This window comes from Rutidosis leptorrhynchoides, chromosome 1 (genome assembly GCF_046630445.1).
Source record: "Rutidosis leptorrhynchoides isolate AG116_Rl617_1_P2 chromosome 1, CSIRO_AGI_Rlap_v1, whole genome shotgun sequence".
NCBI classification, from domain to species: Eukaryota; Viridiplantae; Streptophyta; class Magnoliopsida; order Asterales; family Asteraceae; genus Rutidosis; species Rutidosis leptorrhynchoides.
Window position 1 is genome coordinate 433,857,604 of NC_092333.1, and position 7,325 is coordinate 433,864,928.

Consider the following 7,325-nt stretch of genomic DNA (forward strand, 5'->3'; position numbering starts at 1 on the left):
TTGTTCCATATATTACCTTTCGGCAAACTACCGTCCGGTTGTAAAGGAAAGCGATGAACAAGAAACTGTTAAGGCAATGTCCCGTGACATGCAGATGATTATGGTCTTTTAACGTGTCGGATGCTAGAACTATCCTTGGTAGGAGCGATAGTAAAGATCATCCTATGATTTTTCGGTCTGGCACAAGGTCCTGTCTCCGACCATGCTATGCAACCACCGTTCTTACGGTTGACACCCGATTTAGTTCAGGTGACCTAATGAATTCCAGGTGAATTCCTAGGATTTTACGTTCAATGGTAATGAACGCATTGAAAATGGTTTTTCAGAAAACAAATCGGTTTGTATTTTTGATCAAAATATTTTCTCGTTCAAGCTCGAGTTTAGATATCATTGAATTCCATGAGTTTGAATTCTCAATCTTTAAGGTCAATCTCTAGGATTGAGTATTATCAGTCTTAAAAGCTGATTTTTAATCTTTAAGGAGATTATCCTTTTCTGGGGATCTGATTCATTAGTCTTATCAAGCTAATTTGCACGGTGCCTCCCCATTGTACGAGATAAATCCTTCTCATGGTTAGGATAAATCTGACCACTTGGCGACCCTGTTTGATGCTGAGGTCCGTGGATTTCCAGCCGATTTTAGTGATGACTTTTCTAGATTTTTCGTCAACCTACAGCTGGTCTGGACGACAACTTCATGACCTAAATCAAGAAGCGCGTGTCTTTTTCGGAAGACTTTACTTCCTTTTAATGATGGAATTGATTCATCGTGTAGATCCATCTTTCTTTCAAATGTATTACAGTAAACCGGGTAAAACTGATTAGTATCGTCCAAAGCAAAAGTACCTGCAATAATCTTGTACAAAAATATGTGATATATGTTTTAAATTGAATAACTTGGTACATTCTTCCCACACTTAGTTTCTTTCTTTGCCTTTTTATTCTCCTTTATTCCATTTTAAATGAATTCAAGCGTTTTAAGTTGTTTCTCAATTTATGTCCTTTTCGAGGTAACGATAATTTCGGTATTATCACCTAGTTTTCACCGTTCATAAATATGTATAAACATGATTTTGAGTTCATTTAGTTGAAAATTTTTCAAATTTTCACAAAATTTGGCAAATAAACCAAGTATAAACCTGAGAGAATTTATAACCCTTCCCCACACTTAAGATCATGCAATGCCCTCATTTGCATGAAATCAGACTATAATTTAAATTCATGAGGGTGATTAGCGTAGAAAAGTGATTAAAAATACCCAGTTTGTAAGCATATTATTTTACATCACATTTGATATTTTGCGCCTTGTCATCAAAATTAGTAGCTTTTTGTTGAACTTAATAACAGTCTTTGAAAGTGCGCTGTTTTACCCTGTTTTGTATATAATAAAATACAAACATATATATATATATACATATTTTTGAAGTTTGGTATATAACCCCACGTTCAAAAAATTATAAAATATAATATTTTTTTTTGGCATACTTTATATCAATAAAATTAAAAATAATGATAACAAAATTTGTCGTCCCGCCCTCGGGTAAAGCAATTTCGGTTCAACTACCTAATCTTCAACTCACGACGAATTTTAGAAATCATTTTTTTACTTAATGAAATAAAGTAAATTTTGTTTTTAAAAACTTAAATTAAAATGCATATTAATTTCATAAAAAACCTACAAAACAAAAATTCAGAATGGAGGGAGAAAACTAGTTCTTTAGTGTCTGCTAGCGGAAAAGACCAATCGGATTCCATTCTCGGAACTACACGAGAACAGAACAACTAACTCTAGATAGCATTTTCTTTTTAGAACACTTGAATCTCCCCACACTTAGGTAGCTGTGGTGTCAAAATTGTGATTAACTTCATCGTCAATTTCTCTTGGTCCATAATCAACTTGCCTATCTGTGACTTTTTCTTTAAGCCAGTGCCCGGCTTCTTCCGTAATATCCCATAATTCAACTAGCTTCGCCCTTTCTTTAGGCGACAGATTGGATACTAACCGGTTACATAACTTAAAGTTCCCCTTACTTCTAGCATCAATAGCCCGTTTAAAAAGTTTCTTCATTGAACTGTTAATAATGGGGTCATTTAATTTCGTATCAATAATGGGGTTCTTTGTTATCATGTCATCATTAGGTGTTACTTCATTTTCCCCACACTTAGGCGTTTTATTATTATTAAGCACTACCGTTGGAGTTGGTAAAAGCACATGGTTCTTACCAATTGTTTTTTCTGGTTCAACGGTTTTGGTTGGTGGAGATTTAGACTTTCGAATCATAAAGGTGATAGATTTGTCACCACTTTTAAGTGTCATTCTTCCATTTCCTACATCAAATAACGCCCCGGTGGACGCTAAGAATGGTCGACCTAAAATTAGAGGAATGTTTGGGTCCTCTTCTATGTCAATGACAATGAATTCGACTAGAAAGGTTAAATTACCTACTTGAATGGGTAGGTTGTTAGCAATTCCAACTGGGTGCTTAATGGTTTGATCAAGGAGTCGAACACTCATATCCGTTGGACTTAACTTACCTACACCTAATCTCTTATATAAGGAAAGAGGCATAACACTCACACTTGCACCTAAATCTGCCAGTGCATCATACATGACACAATCACTAAGTAGACAAGGAACAATAAATTCACCCGGATCACCTACCCTAGGTGGAGGTTTTGGTGGAACTGTATTCACCGGGTTTACTTCTACTGTTTTTGTTTCTTGTACTTTCTTATTCTTTTTCTTCTTCTTCTTTCCAGAGGTATCACAAACTTTATTACCTATTACTTGCTCATACTCAACTCCTTTTCTTGGAAACGGGATGGGTGGTCTGTATGGTGCCACCACTGGCTTTACATACTCGGGTGGTGGTGGTGTAATTTCTTCATTGTTACTCACATCTAAAATCTTCCCATCTTCTGGTGCTGGTTTTTCAGAATTCGTTGAAACCATATTAACATTCTCATTCCGAGGATTTACTTCAGTATTACTCGGTAGCTTTCCTTGTTCCCTCTCACTCATCATGCTAGCAAGAGTACCTACGTGTTTTTCTAGATTCAAAATGGAAGCTTGTTGAGTTCTTAATGACTGATCAAACCTCTCGTTCGTTTGGGTTTGAGATGTAATGAATTGTGTTTGAGATTCAACTAGCTTAAATACCACTTCTTCCAGATATGACTTCTTCTCGTCGGTTTGTTGTTGTGGTTTATATAAGCCAGGTCTTTTTTGATTGAAAGTGTTGTTTTGAGTTGGTTGGTTATTCGGACCTTGTTGGTTGTACCAGTTATTTTCGGGTCCTTTTGGATTGTAAAGAATGTTTTGATTTCGATTGAAGTTTAGCTTTGGCGGTTGATAATTATTTTGATAATTATTTCCAGGCCTTTGGTTCATATAGGAAACATTCTCTCGTTGTTCCAATGTTGGTTCAATGTGACAATCTTTCAATAAGTGTGGTCCACCGCATAGCTCACAACTGATTCGTATTGCGTGAATATCTTTATTCATCTTTTCCATTCGTCTTTCGAAAGCATCTATTTTTGCGGAAACGGAATCAAAGTCATGGCTAGAATCAGCTCTAGCCGCTTTAGATGATCGAAAGATATCTTTTTCTTGGTGCCACTCATGTGAGTGGGATGCTGTGTTATCAATAATTTTGTAAGCTTCAGTTGCGGTTTTCTTCATAATTGAACCACCAGCTGTTATGTCGATGTCTTTCCGTGTAGCAACGTTGACACCTTGGTAGAATATTTGTACTATTTGATAAGTGTCTAAACCGTGTTGAGGACATCCTCTCAACATCCTTCCGAATCTTGTCCACGCCTCATATAATGTTTCATTTGGCTTTTGTGTGAACGTAACAATTTCTCCTTGAAGTCTCACGGCTTTAGATGCCGGAAAGAATTGTTTAAGAAATTTTTCAACTAAAACATCCCATGTGTCAATCGCCCCTTCAGGTAACGATTCTAACCAATCTTTGGCTTCTCCCTTTAAAGTCCAGGGAAACAACATGAGATAGATTTGTTCGTCTTCTACTTCTCGGATTTTGAATAGTGTACAGACCCTATTAAACGTACGAAGATGTTCGTTTGGATCTTCCTTCGGCGCACCACTATATTGGCACTGATTAGTTACCATGTGTAGGATTTGTCCTTTGATTTCATAATCTGGCGCATTAATGTCTGGCTTAATAATGGCGTGACCTTGGCCCGTGCGTGTGGCTCTCATTCGGTCTTCCATACTTAGAGGTTCCAGATTTTCCATAATTGAATTTGTTGAATACGAATCACTAGAAGATTCTGATTTAATGGTTTGTGGTTCAGGAGGAATGATTAGTGGTTCTGGATCTTGGAATTGTCCCTGAATATTCTCCGGATTCTCAATTGTGAGGTCGGGTTCAAAAGATGGATTATCGGAAATTTGAGTTGGAGTTCTTGGTCGACTAGATGATGATTCTAAAGAAAAATCAACGGCGACAATATTGGCTAGATGTCTTGATCGAGTTATAGGTGGTGAACGTATGAAAGGTGGTGAACGTTTTACTCGGTGCATTCACTGAATATCCTATTAGTTTTTAAAATGAAAGAAAAATTATATAAGTTATCCAATTAATAGACTTTTCTAATTTTGCCCACGTTTCGAATAGCCAAAAGATGCAGCAGAGGGCAGGATTCGTTTGGTCTCAATATAATTGAGTACTGTTTGTCTCCAATAACCCGGTCCACGTACAAATCCAACTATTACTACGAACCAGAAAATTTTGATGTCTATCAATTTAACCACTTAAAATAAATTTTCATAATTTTAAGAAATTTAGATAAGAAGTAGAATAAAAATCTTATCCTAAAACTAGAATAGCGAGAAATAAGAAAGAAAAAAAAAACGCGTCGAAAAAGGTCGAAAAATAAAAGGTCGAAAAATAGGCGTCGAAAAATAAAAATAAGAAAGTAGCGCGAAAAACGGCGTCGCAAAATTCTAAAGCACATAAATCTTAGTCTAAGGAATAAGCACTTAAGGGATTTTACGGCAAACCTAAAAATTCTAGAAATAAAAATAACTATGGCAAAACTAAACTTAATACTAAAAATTGTAACTAGAGTCTAAAAATCTAAAGGTAATAAAAAAAAAAAAACTTTTTTTTTTATTTTTTTTATATATTTCGTTTTTTAAAGATTTTAAATTTTTTTTTTAAAAAATAAATTTTTTTTTTAAAACTTTTTTTTTTTTTAAAAATTTTAAAAAAAAATGATTTTTTTTTTACAATTTTTTTTTTAAAACGAATTTTTTTTTCAAAAAAAAAACGATTTTTTTTTACACAAATTTTTTTTTTTTTTTTTTTAAAACGATTTTTTTTTCTTAAAAAAAACGATTTTTTTTTTAAAAAAATGATTTTTTTTTACAAATTAATAATTTTTTTATAATTATAATTTTTTTTTTCAAAACTTTTTTTTTTAATTCATTTACTATTCATAAATAGTAAATGAAAATAAATTAATTAATTTACTATTCACATGAAAGCGACATGATAGAAATTATTAATTATAAGTTACATAATATACCCCTGAAGTATTTAATAAATACGACTTTTTAAAACTTTACGTATCAAATTTTGATTCTAAAATATTATTATATTATTATATTCTATTTCAATATTATTATATTATTATATTCTATTTCAATATTATTATATTATTATATTTTATTTCAATATTATTATAATTAAAAATATAGCGTTTTAGCGCTCCCCGGCAGCGGCGCCAAAAACTTGATGATGTAGCGTGAGGGTACGAAATAGTATTATTTTTACTAGGAAATACTACAAAATATGACACAAGTTTTATTAATTTACGGATGGGATATACCTAAACCTTGCTACAACACTATAGGCAGTGTACCTAATCGTAGAGTAGTGTAGTTTTTAGTAAGTCCGGTTCGTTCCACAGGGAGCTAGTGATTACGTACTATATTTTTATAAAACTATATTTATATAAATATATATATATAAGTAGTAATATTATTATAAAATGGGGGTTTTTACCGTTTAATGACCGGTTTGTCGATTTTATATTTTTAAGCGTAAAGATAAATGACAATAATTAAAGTGCGTAAAATAAATAAATGACGATAAATAAAATAACAATAAATAAAATTGCGATAGAATATGAAATAAAAGGATTATGCTTATTTAAACTTCCGTAATCATGATGTTTGACGTTTTGATTTTAATTAATTGTTACTCGGGTTAATTGTCCTTTGTCATGGTTTATTTGATACCTATCTGGTTTTTATCCATAATAGTCCATCGGTCATAAATATAAAGTGCGAGTGTCCTCGTCAAATTACCCTTATACCCGAAGTCAAATATTCCAACTAATTAAGGATTTAAACTGTGACGCAGTTATCACTTCTGTCAACAATTACACCAGTTATCACTGTATGTAATCTACCCCTGTTTTGATTAGATATGAATATTAATTTACCCACTTGATCAGTTTGAATAATCAATTACCCAACCCGAATAATTAATTAAATGATTATAATAGATTCCATATGAACGTCACTAAATAGGACAACCATAATCATTATTAATTATTAGGATAATTAATTTGAAGATAGGTTCGACAGGCTCCCATGAGTTGTCGCTCAATTAGACAATACCCCCCATCTATTAATAGTCAATAGTCCAATTTCCACAAGTGTCGGTCTTTTGCCCAAACCTTAATTATGGTACAAAGCCCAATTACCCAATTTTAGTAATTAGCCCAACATCATGATTACTTCGTTTTAAATAAGCATAATAATAACTTAGCTACGAGACATTAATATAAAAAGGTTAAACATAACTTACAATGATTAAAAATAGCGTAGCGTTACACGGACAGAATTTCGACTTACACACTCAAACGATCTCTATCATAAATCTTATTATTATCATAATTTAAAATTAAAATTAAGATTATTGTTATATCTTATTACATTAACATTATGATAGAGATTTTTAGATATTGATATTGATAATAGATTTTTAGGATAGAAAAAGGGATGCTTAAAATTGATCGATAATCATCGCCTTTTATAGGCAAAATATGAAATTGAATTTTCATTTACGACCCCTGAACTATGCTAAATTAACAACTTTTTATTATTTAATATTATTCTTATTATGAATTATTTAAATATTATATTTTATTCTTGTGCATAGTTGACTCGTAATTTTTACACCGTTGCGTCGAGCGTTGAGAGTTGACTCATGTCTCGGTTCCAGATTTTCGAACGCCCTTTCGTACAATTTTATATCGTGTACTTTGCGTTTTGTAACTTGTACTCT

At 32.5% G+C, this 7,325-nt stretch overlaps 1 non-coding gene across 1 annotated transcript; it reads left to right on the forward strand.

Annotated features, from left to right (window-relative positions):
* The first annotated feature begins 3,770 nt into the window (after window positions 1-3,770).
* On the forward strand, window positions 3,771-3,877 carry LOC139887312 (small nucleolar RNA R71). Its single transcript, XR_011773148.1, has one exon. It is a non-coding gene; the product is annotated as a small nucleolar RNA R71 (small nucleolar RNA).
* Window positions 3,878-7,325: the final 3,448 nt, after the last annotated feature.